Source organism: Dicentrarchus labrax, unplaced genomic scaffold (genome assembly GCF_905237075.1).
Source record: "Dicentrarchus labrax unplaced genomic scaffold, dlabrax2021, whole genome shotgun sequence".
In the NCBI taxonomy this organism is placed as follows: domain Eukaryota; kingdom Metazoa; phylum Chordata; class Actinopteri; family Moronidae; genus Dicentrarchus; species Dicentrarchus labrax.
Window position 1 is genome coordinate 21,468,549 of NW_026136709.1, and position 20,765 is coordinate 21,489,313.

The following is a 20,765-nucleotide window of genomic DNA, read 5'->3' on the forward strand; positions in this document are numbered from 1 at the left end:
AGTGCAGGTAAACTTCTTTTTCCAGCAGCACCTGATGCAAAGTGCTGAATGCAAATCCAGCCCAGTGAGGGAGCAGCTAGCTCCACAAAAGATACCAACACGGACACCTGTGGGTCCTCCTGTTGCCATGACCACCAGCAACAGCAGCAGCAGCAGCAGCAGCAGAGTCACTGTAGCGCTATCGTCACCGGCTGCCGGCGGGGACTCAGCGATTCCTAAACAAATTAGCCCAGAGAAAACTGCTGAGGCCCGAACCCTTTAATTACATCAACCTGAAACCAAATTTAAGGCCGACTCTGCTGCGCGTAATAACTAATGCACACAAAACAAGCCCTCCTCCTCCTCCTCCAACCTCCTCTTTCCTCCCCCCGACCCCCCACCGTCCCACTCCATCATCAGTTTGGAACATTTATATCGGGGTATTCATTCCCGGGAGAGACAGGAGAGAAATGTCAAGACAAGGGAGACATGGCTTATCCTCCCTCCCTGGCCTTTTCGCTTCTCCTCCTATCACTCCCTCCATTCTTTTTTGCTCCCCGCTCCCTCTCCTCATTCATTCTCCGCCACGCTGTCTCCTTCTCTTTTTATCCTGTCATCTACATTGTGGGGAGCGTCTTGCGGTTGCTCTGAGCCTCGGCTGTGTAAGCAGAGCAGGCGAGATGAGAAGCAGAGGTGCTGTACTCAGAATAGTGAAGCACAAAAGCCGGATGTGATTTAAAATTCTGCCACCGGTGGAGCAAAAGAAGGTATGCTCCTTATTTGAAGGATCGTCTACTTTAAAAAAAACGCGGGGTGTTGGCGCCTCAGTCACAGTTCGGTTTTACAACAGTCACAGCACAGAGCTTTCATTTTGTATCTGCTTGAAATGATCCCAAACTATGGACACGTTCTGTCGTTCTCTCTGGTCCGTCTCGCTATTTTCTCTCTCTCTCCAAAGCCCGTCGTTTAACAGTAATCATCATCCGTACAAAACACAGTGCATCAACTCGCATCAGGTATTTTTAGTAATCGAGTTACTGTAGGAATCATTTCAGCCTGTGTCTCCATGCAGTGATACTGAGGGTTACTCTTATATCCTCTAGTATCACTTTTTTTTTTTTTTTCAAATTGAGCAGCACTTAATTATTAACAATTTACATGTGTTTTGTTATTTTGCTGCTCTTGCTACTATAAAAAAGGCATGAAAAGGGAAAGTATAACCCAGGAACCACTTCAGGGACTCAGGAACTCACAAAATAAACCGGAGGAACCAGGGACTAAATTTTGTCCCTCCACCATGGCTGTACCTGCTTTGGGTGTAGCACTTAAATAGACGGCGCAGGAACTACTGGGACAGAGTTTTCAGCGTTCACAACGAGGGTCAAACACAAAACACGCTCAAACACGCAGTAAGCAGCAGTGAGCTTTCATGTAACTTGTTACTGATGTTGTAAAAGTTGTGTTGTTGGCTTCCTGGCTAGTTTAAAAGAGGAAAAGATAAAAAGGGAGCGTTGGCGAACGACACGAGAGGACGAGAGAACAAAGCGGATGAACAAGAGAAGGAAAGCTTAATTTGTTATTCATTTCATCACGGGAGGGATAAATAATAGTCAAACACTCGATCGACCTCCACTGGAGACGTTCTGGGGCTTTCTGTCTACGTTTGTACCACAGCGTGTCTCCGTTGCATTCATCCATTACATCCAGTCAAACATCACTGCTGTAATCTGTGGCAACAATGATGTGTTAAAGGGAGTTTTTTTAAGTTCAGTACCTGTCGTTGCAGGAGATTAAAAAAAGGGGTCACAGGGCAACATGTCGGGAACCACTGGATGGGTCGATCAATTAGTGATTGAGTCATTTATCGAGAGATAAATTACCGGATTCAGATTCTCAAATGGCAAAATCTGCTGCTTTTTTCTGTTTTATATCTCTTGTAAATGTAAAATCTTTGGGTTATGACAACTGGCTGGACAAAGTAAGACATTTAAAGGCGTCACATTGGGCTTTAGGAATTTATTAGGAGCATTCTGACATTTTATGGACTCATCAGTTATTCACAAAATACTCTAATGAATTCAACGATGAAAAAATATAATTAGTTTTTCTCCCCGTTTTAAGATATTCACAAGTTAAGTCCAGGCAACAATTTATTCCAACGTGAATACATGAAACTGTTTTCAGGAACATGTGCCGCTGCATAGCCCTGAAGCTCTTATCGATTCATTATAAAAACATTACTGTTTGACTCCACGTCCTCCTGCTTACCTTTCTGCATAGAGAGACAAGTACAGCAGCCTTGTGACGGCAAGTCATATTGTTTATCTTCAAACCATTACAGCGCCATCCAGGCACTAAGGCAATTAATTACTGAATTATACCATGCTGGTGCACAATGAATGCAATAGGTCCTTGGGGCATTTTTCTCATTACCAGGTACACACTGTCCTACACAGGCGAACCAGGGGAGGCTTTTAATAACATTTAGTATTCAGATTAAACTGCTGTTTGCAGCCAAAGCTCCGGCTTCCAGGGTTTCAGCTCCAAAGTAGGATCAATTTACAATCCAATTAATTCAAATTGTGTGGAAACATGCTCACAAGGAGGAAAACAATCGTCTGTCCCATTAAGGAGAAGACAAACGGGGGTCTGGAGCAGAAAGAGGGAGGGACACCTGATGTGTTTGACATCCCTCCTTTGATGATCCACCGCACTACAAGTACAACAATAAAGGGGGCCTGTTAGTGGGATGAAAATCCTCCTCTAACGCATTGCAGTCAGTGTTACTTATAAGCCACTGAGCTTCTGCTACTTTCTGCATGCCTTTTCTTCCCATCATCATCATCATCTTCAGGACCCGGAAGTACCGCACCTTTCCGCTCCGTGCTCCAATAAGAGTCCAGCGAGCTTGGAAGCCGGCAGTACATATATATATAGGTGATAAATAAGTAGATACATTTATGCCACTCAGATTAACTATGTTCAGCTGCATAAAATAAAATAAATAAAGAACATTTATTACCACCATGACTGGTTAAATTTAAAATCCGTCTCACATAAACTAATATTATCTGCATGTTTACATGAAAACTATGAAATCTTTACCACTATCATGCATTTCTCAGCTGTACTCCATCTGTGTGTGTGTGTGTCTTTGTGTTAAAGTGTGTGTATCAAAAGGGTCAACTCCCGCTGCGCCACATGTGACCATCAACCTCCCCGCCGGCAAGGTGCTGGGCGAAAGCCTCGCCGGCTGCCATGGAGACAAACAGACACTGAGACGCCTAATGTAGCAGAAGGGAAAGCTGGCTGGCCCAGTTTGTCATTCTGTTTGTGTGCTGATTCAGACTTAAAAACAGGTAAAGCAAAAGGAAAAAGATGGAGGGGGAGGGGGGGCAAAGTCACTGAAGCGCTTCCCTGTGGCAGTAAAGACACATTAGAGGCCCAGTGGAGGATTTGTGATGGATGAAGTAAATGCGATGCTGCTGCAGACTCCCTGGTGACCAGGATGATTCTTTACTGCTTTCATAAGTTATCTTCTGAGGAGCATGTGTGAAATTCCCTTTTTACTGTATATAATATAGAAAACCACTTTTTAGTATACATAAAATAAAAAAAAACAGCCTATGTGTGACAGACTAGTCTATCAGTATCAAAAGCAAAATCACACACACATCTAATTTCATCAACCAGTCTCCGCACTGTATCTTTTCCTGGACGAAAATGAAAGACATTTTTTATTTCAGCACCCTTTCCTTTCCATCCCAGCCACCCATGACTTGTTTTACGCCCCAACAATGATCTGTGGAACGGCTGCCAAGCAAATAAATTTGGCTACGAGGACAGGCTCATTGGCAGCGCTGAACAGAGTGAGCAGTGGTAAATCCAAAAGGCAGTACGTCTTTATTATGGTGTGAATGGATGGAGCGACAGAGAGGCACGGAGAGCTGTGGTTCCAAATGCGAGGTGGATGGAGTGGGGAAGGAAGGAAATGTATCATGTCTTCCACCTGGCATTGAAACTATCATCTGTCACATTAAAGGACAGTCAATCACACACACACGGGGCGGTAAAACAGATCCAAACATCCCAATCCATCGCAGGCAGACAAGCCGCCATTACTGTGGATGGCGGCTTACTTGTAAACCTGCATATAACATCATGTATATATGAATGTGAAGGATTTAACTTTTAATTGTGTTTAAAATATATAAAATATAGTCATGAAAGGCCTTTAAATTTAAATTTATAATCTACAAATCTTGAACTTCTCATCTATATAAAATCAATTTTACCTTCACAAATTTCTGTCCTCGTTTTCCGTCAAACTACCCAGCGAATCTCTTTCTAGCTTCTGCTTTTACAGCATCACGTGTTTCCAATTTTCATAAAATGATAACGGTGCAATAACATGCTATTTGGTAAATTAGCACGTGCCTTTGTGTGCAGCTAACATGTTTAAATTGAAATGTACCAAAAGTTTAGCATGTTAACTTGAGCAGTTTAGAAATGGCTTCCTTGCTCTACATACCTACCTGTTACCAGATCGGGTGTTTAACCTGATCAACTGAACACACTGGTTTAGCAGGTTCAGGACGAGAGGTCACCATTCATCTAAAAAAGGGTCAAACTATTTAAATCTGTCCCGTCGTGAGCTGTAGAGGAAGTTTTGACCAGTTTGTAGCACTAAATAAAACTTCAGGGGCTGACGTTATTAGGATTCATCCTTTGGGAACGATGACTTCAGTCCAACCATGGTTGTGAAGATATTTAACTCAGGACCAAAGTGTTGGACTGACAGACTCAGTTCAGCCCCTGTAGCATGGTTCAAAATCAGATAAACTCCCCTGCTGCTCAAATGCCTTTGAGTCTAATACTGTCTTTCTTTTTATCTGCTCTCCTTTCCTTGATCACTCATCTCTCTTTATCCTTTATCTTCCCTCCTTCATTGGAGCTCATTGCCAAGGTTCCATCAAACCACATCCCTTCAGGGGTTGTGTCCTTGTGTACCAGAGAAAAAAAAACAACAACAACAATCTCAATCACGACGGGCGTGTGTTGTGACTACTCTACCCTACAGACACAACACGGCATGCAGACTTTTCCACACAATGTCCTCAAACAAGCTCCGCCAGGTTCAAAAGGGGGGAGGTCACCCTGGGAAAAAAATGCATTTTAACAAAGACCTTCCCCTCCTGGGATAACAACCATATTAACAACTCTCCTCCGGGTGCCCAGGCTGCCAGAACCCTGCTGAAGAAATGAAAAATTAAATAAATAAATAAAACACCCCGCTGTACCCCGTCTGACTGCAGCTCAACCAAACCACCACTGCAAGCCAATTTTTTTACGAGGTGAAATAGCTTTCAAATTCAATCCCCAAGTCAAATTTGAAAGTAAAATTAGACGCCCGTGGCGAGGAAGTGTGGACAGCGGCGGGGAGATATCTGCTTACCTGGCTGGCAAAAACAGGACATGGAGGATGGAGACAAATAAAAAATAATAACAGTGGATTTATTTTTTCACAGTCTCTGTACAATCATTAAGTCGCCATATGCTGCAGCTGCTGTTGATATTCCTTTTCTCATGATGCTTTCATGAAGAGCGGTTGTCACAGATTGTGTCATGTCCCCGTAATAAATAATGAAGGCGTGTGCGAGCCGGCGAGGCAGACAGCCGCAGATGTCGGAATAAAAGAAAAGTGGGTCAGGTGTCTAGCTGATGCTAACCACGGTGGCTACAAGACGAGCTGAGCAGACGGCGCCGAGCGGTCGGCCTAATCAGGAAGCAGCAGTCAGAGAATGGATTGTAATAATTTGTAATGGTTTAATCTATATGCAAAAACTGGTCACATGACAGCTGTCAGTTCCTCCAGAGGCGAGCGGTAAATTCAGAGCGTGAGGACTCTGTTGGATGTGGTCCGTCGTCTGTTTCATTAAAAAGGTCAAGAGGTCAGGTGCAGAGTTTTTGTCACCTGTGTTGCAAATGACTCCCAGGGGTCTGCCACGGCTCTGTCAATATATCATTCACTGTGGCGGTGGGGGGGTTATGTACTGTAGACCTTCACAGCTCAATGATGTTACACAAGCTCATCCATCAGCCTCAATATATGCCTCAGATGTGCGCCAGGTCCAGGTCCAGGAACCCATTGGCATCTGATCAAAAGTGACACACGAGCCTCCACCAACGCTCCTGCAGCCCAGCCAACATTGGACCGTCACGTCAGTCCCGGTGTTTACGACGTGCCGCTTCCTCTCCCGCCGTAAATCGACCGTAAACGATCCAGCTCGTCAATCATATCTGGATCATTTGACGAATCGCGCACACCGCCCTTGTCAAATTAAAGCTCCTTACTCCGGGGTAATAACAACAATTATCACCGCAAAGTTAAAGAGTCTCCTTTGGTCTTCGCTCACTCATAAAAGCCAATTACACACGAGGTTTATGAATGAAAACAACATTTATTAACGCCTCTAGAAAGGCTTACACTACACGTCTGCGGCTTCATGAAAGGTATTTTAACCATAACGACATGTAAGAGTTCTCCTGCACCCTCAGCCTCCTGTACGTTCTATAAATACTGCAGTAAATTATGTGTGGATGCATTTCCCTGCACGGGCAAAAATTCCTTTGCACCTAAGCCATGTTGAGACATAGAAATACATGCATGTTGCTGCAGATATACCCAGTGAGAGATCAGCCTGCACACTGGTTAACAAACAACAACGAGGACAGATTTTACAACCCTGGGAAGTTCTCATGGAGCAACTGTTTGCTGCAGCACAGTGAGACTTTGTATTCTGTACACTTTTCACACATATTGGAGGCGATAACTCCCTGTTAAATAATTCTTTGAATTTTAAATTGCAAATCATTGTGAATTATTTATAAGCAATTAGTCTGCATTAGCCCATATTAAAATAAAAAGTTCACGAAACGCAGTCGACAGTTTTAAAAAGCCCACTGATACCCCAGTATGGGGCCAGAGGAGAATCAAAATGGTGTTTTTACAGTGATTATTAGCATTTTAACCACATTATTATTATTACTGCATATACTGTAAGGCCACATGTTTAAGTGTGTATATATTACATAATTCAGAGTTATATGTATGTGGTTTGGTTATAATATACACACATAAAACCTCAATCTTGCTAATAGCGAGGTGATAATACCGTTAAGGCTGATCGACCTTTGTGTTCCTTTTGAAGAGAACTCGGGACCCTCGCTGCACCAATTCAGTGGTCTCATTGAAATGAATGAGGAGGCTGTGCTTATTAGGTGGTGCTGGTTCCAGTATGAACAAAAGTAGACAAACAAGGCCTTTTGTTGGCTGATGGGGTGATTTGTAAGTTAATGTCAGTGGTCAAAATAAAATATAGGATCATTGCAGATAGTAACTTTTTTAAAAATATGTTAGTAATTTATTTTTCAGCATTCAGTCTATGTCACTTTTAGCTGAGGTTGATGCTTGGAGCACGAGCAGGACGCTGGCTGCAGTTCACTTAACAGCCACTGGTGTCACTATTGACTAAGTGAAAGTGACATATAGAACATTTAACTATCAACCAGGCCAACAAAAAGCATTTTTTTTGCAATAAAAAACAAATTGTTGTATAATATATGAAAAATCAAAGGCAACTTGTTGGAGTGAGAATAACTGAGCACTGGAGCGTACATGGGGTGAATTTGCGTTAATTGTTGCAATCACAACTTCGCAACTTCCTGGAGGGACTGATTTCTGTTATTGTTTTCCATTTGAGAACAATCTTGTGTTATTAATTACTGTAAAGCACAAATTATTTTTCTACATGAGCTCATCTGGATTGATGTTCTGTGTTTTGAAATCAACAATGAAAGTAAAGCTCGTCCTGCTCCTCTCCTAGCGTGATCCCTTTGAATTTCTGGTGGAGAAGTCATTGTCACTGAGGTCAATGGATTTTCAGGTGTGCTGGAGTCGTATAAAAACACTATAAAAACCCAGAGTACTGAGGTGTGATGGCACCTTGCAGGCCCGTCCTCGGGGAGTTGTATGACCCAATGACGCATGTCTGACACCAGACTGCAGGTGACTCAGAGGAGCACAGACCTTCATCCTGAAGGCTGGAACATGCTTCATGCACACTCGTCTGCACACGTGCATAAAACATCCACACCCACCGAGGTACTCATTTACTACGAAAGGATCGTTAATGGAGAGAACTGCCACTATCTATATTATCTGGATATAGATAAGGAATACTCAGCAATAAACTTGAGTTAATACACTTTTAAGAAACTCGCCCATCTGACCACATTGTTAAAAGTAGAAACAAATATATTTACAGATAGGGATTTAACCCTTTTTGTCTGTGATATTATTTCCTCTTACAGCTGTGTTTTGAAGGAACCGGGAAAGCAACTGCATAGCAAACGATGTGATCACCAACAATGTGCCACACGCAGCTGGCAGGTCCACAGACCATCCTGATTTCAAGAGGTCTTTTGCATAATTGCGCACTCGTGCAATGATGCTAGACCTTTTACTCAATATGGTTTCTCATAATTACACATCTAACAATTTCTATAAGTGTGTTCTACTGCTCTGAAGAAACAAAGCAGACTACATGAAGCATTTGTAACAGCAGCCATTTTGACAAAGCAGAAACCCACAGCTAGAACGACGAACAATAATGGCGGCCAGTTCCAGGTCTTGCAGTAGACTGGCGACTAACTCAGACACTAAAGTGGATACCCAGCCATCATTCAAGTTTAATGCTGAAATTATGAGTCTAAAAACTAATTTGATAATCGAATGATCATTCCAACCTGTCGTTGGTTGAATATTTTGGTAATGGACTGTTGGTCGGACCAAATGAGCACTCTGGGAATCTGGGAAAACAAATAGGCCTTTTTTATACGTAGATTTATTGACTTCACTGATTTCACTACACAAATACATTTATCGAGAAAGTCATTGTGAGATTAAACGTTAACTAAAATAAATTGTTAGACGCAGCCCTCATGATGCTATTAGTAAAACCTGTGATCTCAAATGTCTCCTGCGGGAAAAGTTATTTTTTGAAAACAATATTTTTGTCCACGCTCCGACACAACAACGAGGATTTACTGAAATTTTGTGCATCACAAAATAAAGTCCAATATGGCTACAGGAGGGTGCATTACACCCCTAAATGGCTGTAAAAGGAGACTAACTTACCTCTATCAGACTAGCCAACTTCTCCCCATTGAAACAGAAATAAATGTGCATAAAGGCACATTTTATCTGTAAACTGCAGTGTCCACAGATATCATCCAGCCTATATTCTGTCAGTGTCGTGTATGGAGTGAAACCCCCCTGCAGATCCAAGTTTTCTTCTTCTCATCAACTTAATGGATTGTGAAAGCAAGGTAAATGATTTTCCTCTGACAACAGAGGATGCATTAGCCTTCGCCATTCGTCACCGTTTACAATCCATCCCGCGAACGGAAATAACGGCATCTATCATCGGAGGAGACACCCACAAAACAACGGGAATACCGGGGGGACGATGATTGATTCAAATTGGACCCTTTTCAGGATTGCCGGGCAGGAGAAGAAGCAAGCGAAGCCAGATGCCACAGGTTCACGGCTATCCACTAAAAAAAAAAAACTTTAAAAACTGTCATTCAGGATAGATGGACAAGTCAGCGGGGGTATCAATATGCCTGTATGTATGCAAAGAAGCCTCATTTTTAGATAGAGCGGCTAAACAAATCGGGTGTCAGACTGCAAGAGGAAGACGGCAGTATCAGCTCACAAGCCTGCTGCAGACAATGAAAATATCTGGAACCTAAACACACAATGATAACAGCATTGAATAACACATCTAGCGCCGTGTGCAATTCCCTGAAAGAGTCTCAATTTGTGGGATAACCTTCGCGGGCTAACGCTGCGAGTTACTTCTGTCATCTTCCCTCAATTGCCACTTTAAACTTCGCCCTCTTCTCATCTCTGTTTCCTTTTTTTTTTTATGGCAAATTAAATTTACTCAAGCAATGCGGCCCTTCATCCATTCACCCTCTGCTTCCGCTGAGGAGAAACCCCCCACTGGCAGATACGGAGACCTTACCTCATTACAGAAGGTCAACGCTGGCACCCCATCAATTGTCAGGAAGCTCTCAAAAAGAGCTTGAAATTGATTCATCGCCGACAGCTCTCTCAGAGGGGATCATGTGGCAAACATTATGAATAAAAATGCACAGATACAGTGCGAGGAGGAGGAGGAGGAGGAGGAGAGGCGAAGGCCATAGTAGAGAAGCTCAGAGGTAGAAGAGACAAACAAATGTGCAGGTTCGTTTTTCCTGGTATTAAAAGCTGCATTACAATCAACAGATGCAACTTTCTGAACATGCTAGATTTGTTTTTAATCGTTGAAATGGATAATAAATGCCTGATATATGTGTGTGACATATGTATATCGATATATATTGTGCTTTAGAAGATTTCTGAAAGTGTTCGTAGATGAAATTACCATTCTGTTGCTAATCATCTAAATTAAATAATCTAAAAATCCCTAAATGCCCATTTGGTAATCATATCTACACGACTACTGATCTAGAGTCTCAACTGGGGCAGCTAATAGGGTTGGTTTTTTTTCATAATCAAATTATTGTTTTTCAATTATTACACTAATTGTTCTGTCTATTTAACGTCAGAGCCCATCTTCAGTGACTTGCTTTGTCCACCAACAGTACAAAAAAACTCAAAAATTCAGTTTATTATTTTAAAACAGAAAAAAGCTGCATATCCGGAGAATGTTTGACTTTTTTCTTTTGATAAATGACTTTCCTTAATGACATATCAAACTTCTTGTCAGTTTCTGTCATTGACTAATCCTCAAACTGTGGGATTAAAGTTAAATGATGCTACCAAACGCATTAATGTAGAGATTAAGTTTTAGAAAGATTTCTCAAGACAGCAGAACAACGTGTAAAGTAAAAGAAGAATAGTTTATGTGATGGGTAACACTCATCAGGTAAATCAAGATAGGACATTAGATCAATGCCGTGTCTAATAACTAAATATTATCTGCACAACAGAAACTCGTGTAAAGGGGAAAAAGTACGTTCATGATCTTATAAAATTGAGTTTGTATTACTTCAAATTTTAGCTGTAATAAGTAACAATTTTTTTAGTTAAATGAACTTTAACAGGTTGTACAGTGTTTATAAGCTTTATAAGAGGACAGGGTGTCAGCAGGCACTAGTGTAGTTTCCAACAGATCTTGAGGTATAAAGTAGTGATATTTGAACTTCAGTGGCTATAACTGCTCCAATGTGATCCAGTCTAGACTACTCATAAACGGCAGCCCTCAGAGACCAAACACAGTATTCTCTGTTGTTACTGAATGTTAAATAGGTGCAGTGAAGTGCTGTGCGGATGAGAGCCAGCACTCTCACGCGCTGCCACAGCCAAAGTGAAATTATTTGTTTTCTTCAGGTAGCACAGAAGTAAACAAACAGTCCTGTTTCATGCTTCTCATGTCTCAAGCGTCTCCGAGTTTCCTGTCACTTCCTGTTTTGAATTGCTAGACCTGGCCACTTCCCCCTCTGAACACTTATCTTGCGCAGTAAATAGCTGCAGATAATGATTGTGAAATTTAAGCCTCGGATTAACAGTGCATGTGCTTTATCTGTCTTGTTGCTCTGAGATCAAAACATCAGTGCAAGGATGTGGTGGAGACACTGACATCCATACTAAAAACGGTTGCAAAACAAAGCATCGCCGCATTAGGAGGGCAGGTTACTATACTTCACTGTCGTTCCTCTTCTCAGAGAACTCCTACGCAACTGACAGAGTAGCAGAATAAAAACAAGATCGTGCATTTTATGCATTTTTTAGTTCTCCAAACTCTACGTCCTGCATCGAAAAACAACCCAGAATGTGTCAGCTGCATTTCTAAAAAATAAGATCAGCTCCTGCAACAGTACGAGGAAACAAAAAGACGCCGTCTGTGAACTCCGAGCAGCAGGAAAAAAACTAAATCAATATGGTAAAACTCCTGACACAAATTACCCAAGATCCCGTAAAGGCCGCTTTCTCCCAACAGATGGGAACCAATTAGCCACCTGACTCCCAGAAAACACTTGGGCAGCCGTGTGGAGCCAAGATGCAAATGAAGCAGTGGGGAAAGGTGCAAGCGGACCTGCCAACGTCTTGGGAGAGGAGAAATTAATGAAGGAGACAGTGGAGGTGCAGTTTTGGAAAATGGAAAGAGAATAAAGTGGGAAATGATGTATGGAGGGCACGCAGAGCTGGACTGAAGGTCCCCGGAGAGGGTAACAGAAACAACGAGCAGAGGACAAAATATCTGTTGATGGAGAACGTCGTCTAATCCTGCAGGCGGTGAATCCTCCATCAGCCGACATCAACATCAGCTCGACATATTCAATTTGAGGCTAACATGAAATCATTGATCTAGTTAATGAACATCTTGTCATATTTATTTAACTGATGCACTGAGTAGACCAGAGGCTGCTAACACTGCACAACATCACAACTTTCAATCACAGGTTTGAGGATAAAAAGCCAGATAACCCAACTGTGCTCCAGTCCACGCCGTCCTCCAACATATAGCTGATGACAGGGCAAAAGATTGTATTTAAAACATATAATATAAACATTTACAATAATGGTAAGCTACTAAAATGAAACCAGAACCCTACTGCAATAAAATGTCTTCATTTAAGAGTCACACATTTTTTTCTTTTGCTATTTTTTTGTTTTAGCAGAGAGAAATCCATCCTCCCAGAAAGTTTTTTCGACCAATCACTGTGATGCTTGCGCGACTTTGCAATCACCGAAATCGTTCCACAAATTAAAAAAAAGATCATTGCAGTTTCCTGCTATAGTCACTAATCATAGAACCCCCCTTCGCAAAACGTTGAGCCATACGTCTCCAAACTACTCACAATTTTATTCTTCCATCTTCAATGAATTAAACAAAAACAATCACAACCCTTTTCCACTTTTCGTAAAAAAAAAAAGAAATGGCAGTAAAAACATTACAGATCAGATATTTTAGGACGTAAGAATCCCAAAAAAGCTGTCAAAATCCTGGAGGGACTGTAAAATGTCCACATCATAGAAACATTCTGTCAGTACAGACGACTGATAGAGAGCTCATGATGCAATGACAATCACTTGAAGCTCAATCTCAGCAAAACTAATGAGCCTGTGGTGGACTACAGTGCTTCAAAGCCACTGCAAAGAACCTGCAAACGTGGAGGCTTTAGACACATCTTCAACCCAGCAGCACAGATGATACAATCAACACAGTTTCAAGGTGGGCATCTGACCGATTGTGAAACACGGTCACCATCTCGCCATCTGTTCCCGAGTTATAGCGTTGAATATGAGTGGACGTTTGTGCCAGACGTAATGAAATTCCTTCCTGTGGTTCCTGAGATGAGATGTCGCGTTCACGAAAGCAGACGGACGAACGGAAAACACAACAACATAATACCTCGCGCCGCGGCTGTCACTGGCGGGGGACGAACAAAGCCAGCCAAACCAGATATTATTCAACTTATCTGAAAGCATGAAAATCACCAGAATTAGAGAAACAAGGTTTCCGCAGCCAGAAAATGCAATGGATGATCCAAAACCTGCAAGGGACTAAAAAATAAGCTGCCTGTTTCAATTTGTCACAGAATAAAGCTGCAACCTTTTTGGATGCCAAACTCCTGGCATCGGATTTCAAATATCCCACATCCCTCCAAAGTAAGAGAACGAAAGAGGAGCAAAAAAAGCTGGAATAAGATGCCAGGACAAGTTACGCTCTTAAGGACGATCTCAAAGCGTCCAAAGCTTGGCGCCTCAGCAAACTCAAAGGCAATGTTTACCTTCATTCCCTCTGGCTGCTCACACACGGTATCAGGCAGCTGTTAGATAAAGCCAAGTAAATATTGGTATGTGTAGGTGATATAAGGCGACATATTCCCCCAGAGATTTAGTCGCACTAGCAAACGGCTGAATTCTATAGGTCTGCATAATCTGGTGCTCTTCCAAGGACTGCATGGAAATAAAAGCAGGGCAGGGATATTACACGCTTCCTTAAAAATATGTGCCATTATTTTGAAATCTTTGAGAGATTCGGCTTCTGTTTGGTAAATAAATAAAATGTAGTACACACAAAAACTGGTTGATTTTATGTATAAGAATATATATATTGCAGTGTGTGGGAGGATAAAATAGGAAATGTATTTACTTTCTATCCCTCCATCCATTCTATATTTAGCATAATCTGTCTAACAATGTATGGCCAAAAGTATATGGACACTCGAACATTTCACCCATGTCCATGTGATAATGGACAATGGGTATTAATCTGCTATTTCAGCCTCCTTTCTTCTGGTTTCCATCAGATGTTGGATTCCCCGGCTGCAGGGATTTGTTCCCATTCATTCACAAGAGCATTAGTGAGGTCCAACACTGATGCTGGGTGAGGGGTCAGTCGGCGTTTCAGTTCCATGCCAAAAAGGTGTTGGGATGGGGTTGAGGTCCAGGCTCTGTGAAGGCCACTCAACCGTATCCACATGAAACTGGGAAAAGCAATGGCTTTACACAGATGGGGAAAGGTCATGTTGAAACAGGAAATGGCCACTAAATTGGAAATAGCATTAAAGACTCATCTTATTGGAGAACCACGTCAACAAAAGCGCCATATTCTTACAATATTTCCATTACTAACACCAAAAAATGCAAATATTTTTATATTAATTTCATCTTTATTGTTCGCAGCCAAACAACAAACGAAGGCCTGAAATCTGCTCTGTTCTCATTAACCGCACCTTTGAACTTTGCCATCATTTTTCACCAAGCATAATACATTCAGACGCACACAACTGACTCCCTGAAACACGTCAGAATTAGTTTTTCGACCATGCTGTGACAATAAATTGACATGGAACAACTAGAAAAAAACAGTAAAATCTTTCAGATTATATTATATATCATGTTGTGGGCCAGACTGAAGGGGATGGAGGGCTAGAAATGTCCCACGGGCCGGCAGTTTGAGACCCCTTCATTAAGACTTCTTAATGAAGGGACAACAGCCTCAGGCCAGAAGTACGCCCTGTCCATATACTTTTGGCCATATAGTGTATCTTATCTCATTTCGAGGGTTATGGGGGCGTTTCAAGCACGTGTAAACCAAAAGCCAGTCTATCAGTTACACTTGTTCAAAATGGCCTGAAAACAGAGTCTCAATAAAACTGGACATATTAACCTTCAGAAAGGTTGAATGTGTTGCAGGGCTGTCACTGGATTGTATCACTTACTTCAGAAATTCATGATATTATATAAGTCCATTTCCTTATCTTGTTCCAACAACTTGAGCAAATTAAACTGATGTATTTGAATAACTGAGATTGCAATTTATCTTTGCAGCTGCAGACCTTTGCTCTTCCTCATGTTGTTCTACATTTTCTGTCTTAAAACAAAGACCACAATGTTTTAGTGAAAATGCCTCGCCGGCTTTGAAATTACCGTGAGCCCAAAATCTGTGAGAGATTTAAAAGAACCGTTTTGTTTATTTGTCCAGGTGAGACAGATGCCATTTGGACTCTGAAAGCGCGAGTCGTCCAAGAATTAGAAACATTAACAAACAAGGATTTATGGGTAGAAACCAGCTTTGTCTTTGTGTGCTCTTAATCTCGAACAGTATAAACACACTAATACCCCAGTCTAATCCATCACGTTTCACTTAAAGTGCAGACTGCAATCAGATTTGTGTTGACTGCCCCCGTCTCTCGCTGCCAAATTCTCTAACCTGGCAGGTTGACACGTTACGACAACTCTGTCCAATAAATAAGCAACTTATGAATTCATGTGACTGTGTTGTTGTTTCGAGCCGGTGTGAACTTTAACAAAGCCAAACAGAAATGCAGTAACGTAAACCTCCCTACAATAGTTTGATCCTGAGAATATAAACTGTGGATGTGTGCTTGGACGCACTGTGTGGGGACTGTCTGTCTCTCACTAATGGACATTGTGCACTGACTGAACTATTTGTCCTCCTGCATCCTTCTTCTTCTTCTTGTGCCTGCAACACGTGGACCTGTTTGTACTTGTTACTACGTTGTTTCCTCGTGAGTCACCAACACTGATCCCTGTTCAGTTACTACACTTGACAAACGCTGTAAATGTCATGCACAAGTTGACATTAAGGGTGTAATTGTTTAACAGTGGAGGGACAGGAGCGAATGCTTGACTGAAAACCTCCAAAAAGGCCACGTCTACCATGCTATTTTCAAGATAATTACAAAGTGTGACAATAATACCAACCAGACAAGTAAATGTTGATTTCATTTGCATGATAAAGACCTTAAAGGAATATTCTAGCAACCTTGTTTTCTTCTTTCCGATTAAATAAAAAAACGATCAAAACTGATGAATCATATGCTGTGAAATCCAAACTTTTACTCTCCAGTGTTCAAAGCTACACATTTCCCATGATGCAACTGACCAGCATCTTTCGATAGACCCCCCCAACCCACCCCCCGTGTCTGGTAAACGTCTTTCAAATTGCACGCCCCTCTGACTTTGATTAAAAATGTAAACCTCCAAGCTGAGATAACGCAGCCAGACAGACAGAGCAGACAGTAAATTGATCTTGATGTGTAAAATTGGTGGAGTGTGCTTTTAAAGTGAGACCTCCTTTGTTGCCTGATCCTGAGGTTCAATCTTAAAGCAACATTATGCAGATATTCTACCTTAAATGGGGTAATAGGGCGAATGGGCCCTGGTCGTTGACAGTCTGAGCCCCCAACGCCATTCTTTGCAATATTTGGTGAAACTGGATCATATTTCATGTAGAAAATGTTTTCTGTTGTCCTCTGGTTACTCCGCCTCAACCCTGTGTGATTTACAGAGTTTCATGATGGACAGAAAGCTTTACAAGTTGCTAAAGCAAATTAACTGCTTAGCTAGTTGGCTCAGGTAGCCACGCTGCCAGGACTGGGAGCTCAAAGCACCGGGGAGGTAAAGGAGCTTTGGACCGCCGGGGGGGGGTCTTTTAGGCCGGGGCGAGGGGGGAGGTGTTGTGCCAGAACTGGAGCCGGGCGAGCAGGCCACAGAACCAGGATCAGCAGCCTCTACGGACACCATGGCAGAGGCTAAGAGACCGAAGAGGATGTTGGCAGAGGAAGATGAGAAGAGACGCCAGACAGACGGTGAGCTGGCCTTCATGCTGTTGGACTAGTAAGCGATATTAGCTGGTTTGCTATGTCTTGTGTTGTTGCACTATATTTACGACAGCTGGGGGGCGCCAAACTGCACACAGATTCTCGCTAGAAAGGTTTTAACAGTTCAGTTTCTTCATCTTGTGCTTACATGTTGCATATTCACAAAGTTAATTGTGTTTAATAAAATTATCTTACAACATACCTGGGGTCATCAGAGACCATGCATGCTGCACAACAATTGCAGGAAATGGGGGGAATCAAGGACTCAATAGCTAATTTTTGCCCCAAAGGTCCCCAAACAGGTTTCATTTTGGCCTGATCACAATCTTCAAATTCCTGGTTTTGTCCAAACAACACACCAAACCACCGAAGGTATTCAGTTAACACTCATGTGAAACAGAGACAGGGGACAATGGTTGTCAATGTGCTTTCTGTCAGTTGATTAATCGACCAATCTGAGCCCACGTTCATTGTGGTGTTGTACGAACTCTACAGCAGATATCATCCTGAAGGCTGCTGCGGTGAGACCGAGAACAGACACTAGGTGGTAGGTTGCCATTCATACTGCTTTAAAAACACACATACAACAACCATAAATAACTCAGCTGATAGACCGACATCTACAAAAAAAAAACCTGCAGGAAATGATTTGACAGACGAGGAGGAAACCGCTCACAAAGCAGTAAAAGGTTTACCACTCGCAGAGCAAGAAATCAAACCGACATCAAGTCTCATTCTAACACAGTAATCCTGCAGGCAATTAAGTTAACAGAGAATTAAGTAAGAGTTGACACATCCTAAATGTTGGATGGAGTCCAGCAGCAGCAAATCAGGCTTTTAAAACAAACAGGGGGATTACAAGCTTCTTCAAATTCATGAAGGAGGAGGAGGAATACATAGAAATGTAATGAGAATGCAGCATTCGCAAGACTGCAACCAAAACTTTACATTTACAATCATATGGCCTTAAATCCTCCTCATCGGACCCAATTCTTGTTGCATTTCCAGGAGCTGTATCAGGCAGAGAGGATGTGGCACGCTTATCAGTTCTACTTCTGCATCTGAGAAACACATTGGAGAGAGGAAACAAGCCACCTACATTTCATTAGCACCTTGCGATTCCACTCCAGGGCCGGCAGTAAAGACGCTTTAATAAATAAAACTCCTAATTGTCTGTAAACCACACCAAAAAAATCCACTAATTCCTGTTTGTAAGTAAGGTTTGTAACCAGAGCCAATCACTCAAACAATGGGCAACAATGACATTGGGGGGGGGATTGGTTTAACAACACAAAGGATGTCTGATAGTGAAACAACAAAAGGGGCATATTGACTCAGACAAAGCAACACAAATGCCTGTGCATTGTAAAGAAACACTGAGCTGCAGAGGGTGTCAGGTCAGAAAAGGGAGTGGGAATAAAACTAAATAAAATATTCCAAGTTCATCAAAGTGCACTTGAATAACAATCAGGACCGACTGAAGCACCAAAAGTGTGCAGACACAAAGCCAAAAGAGGAGAGATGCTGCTCCCTCCATTCCCAACAAAACAAAGAAAACCCCCCAAAAAACCCCCCAAAAGCAATCCTCCCCTCGGAAATAACTTTGTTGCGTTTCCTCAACGCTCTGCAGCCCTTCAGCCAGACTCCATACAATAAATCCTCATTTTAACACAGAGGAGGGATCCTCAGCTCACCTTTTGTCAGTTCCCCTGTCGGATCCACAGCAGCAGTCTCTCTCCCTCTCCCTCTCTGTCTGGAGCTGTCTGCTCTCCTGCGCTCCTCCGTACGTTTAATCGGGGCAGCGGCGGCGGTTGCGAAATGTGTTGACGCGCGCTTCGCCTTGTTCCAGTGGGCGGCGTGGCTCGGTGGCTGCTCGCCGTTTCTGTTTTTTCTCTTCCTATGTTTCAAAAACCCAGCGACAAACAGAGAGAGAGAGAGAGAGAGAGAGAGAAAAAGCCCTCCCACTGCCTCCACTCTGCGCTGGCTCAGCCTCCTCTCGGAGCGCGGATACGCCCTCTCACTGTGAGGAGGACACGCACACACGGTTACAGGCTCATTCAGGTGCAGTGGAACCGCGTCGCCACAGGGGTCGGGAGGGGTGGGGGTGCGATGCGGTGTGGATGTGTGGCCGCCGGTGTGCAGCCCCCGGGAGCAGGCAGACCGGAGTCCTGCTGCACCGCTGCGCTCCGCTGGATTTTCGTGGCTCCGACTGCACTGCAAGAAATGTCCATCCTGACACGGTTGCTGTGGTCTCTGGGCACAGTTTTAAAGTCGGGACAGAGGGGGCACACAGCCTGTCCTCTTTGTGCCCTCATGAGACACTTTTTGCCCTAATGTAAAAGAGACTGTGGCTGCCCAAATGCCCCCTCTGAGGTGCCCATAATTCTCACTTTTCATTGATCCAAGTGTCCCTCTTTTCAGCCCATATGCCCCCCTGTGGTCATCCCAAATGCCCTATTGTGGGGGGGTTCTGTGTGCTCAAATGCCCCTGCTGAGGCCCTCAGGTGCCTTTCTTGATGCTAAACGCCCCTCTGATTGCTCCGTGTCCCTCTGATCCACCTGAATGCCCCTCAGGTGACTCAACTGCCTTTCTTGTCCCCCATGTACCTGTTTGGTGACCCAACTGACAATAGTCTGGTTCCTCCCCTCAAAATGTCCTTTCAGCCACCAAACTGCCTGACTGTCTGTTAGGTTGTCTTTTAAATTTGAGTGTTTCATAGAGCATTAGATGACCCTCAGTTGCATTATATAGAAATTAGGATGTATTTCAAACACATTTAATGCATTTTTAATAATATCAAGCAAATATATTATATAATCTTAGAGGTCTTTCATGAACCCTCATGTGCAGATGAAGCCCAGGGCTCATAGACTCTGGCCCATAGAGCAAGTACTGCTTATCTTCCTCTCCTCGTTTTTATAATATATGTCCATAAAACGAGGTTTGTGTCATTGTATTTGTATACTGTCGTATGACTTTATCAAGAAGAATATAAACTACTATTTGCTAAACATATTGCATTGTGCAGATTTAAAGCCGTTTCTCCTAAAAAAAAACTGTGAAATATTCTGCCTGTAGAACGAAGTAAATACACTTATTTCCACTGAACTTTCAGACCTTTGAGGATCTGGAACATGGCAGTGTAGGAGGTTGCTGCATACACATTTAACAAGCAAGATTTCTACTCTGTGGTAAAGCGTTCTCCAGTATGCAGGAAGTAATAGGATTTGGAACAAATATCAGAAAATTCACTCAAAGCAGGAACTCAAACCTCTTCTGAAGAACATCAAAATGAAATGCCATGTAGCATCACTTTGTAAGCAACAATTGGGGTATAAAAGTCTAATTTTAGCACCAATGACCTTTTACGATTGATATTTTTTGCAGCGTGCAGCCACTCAGACAGCTCTCTAAAGAAACATTAACATGTTTCCTCTGTGATAAGTCAAGTTAGGACAGAGTTCTCTTATTTGGACTGATTATCACTCAACCGTAGACAATGCATTTCGGTCTTGAGGTGTAGCCTATAAAGCCTTTGTTCAAGAGATGAAGCGCTTGGCTAGTAAAATAAAAAAGA

At 42.6% G+C, this 20,765-nt stretch overlaps 1 protein-coding gene across 3 annotated transcripts in view; it reads right to left on the minus strand.

The window, feature by feature from the left end:
* rnf152 (ring finger protein 152) overlaps positions 1-19,193 on the minus strand; it is a 49,836-nt gene extending 30,643 nt beyond the window's left edge. For all 3 annotated transcript variants that reach the window (XM_051410778.1, XM_051410777.1, XM_051410779.1), the window contains exon 1: positions 18,882-19,193. The gene's annotated coding sequence lies outside the window, so the exon portion shown is untranslated. The remainder of the gene's footprint in view (positions 1-18,881) is intronic.
* Positions 19,194-20,765: the final 1,572 nt, after the last annotated feature.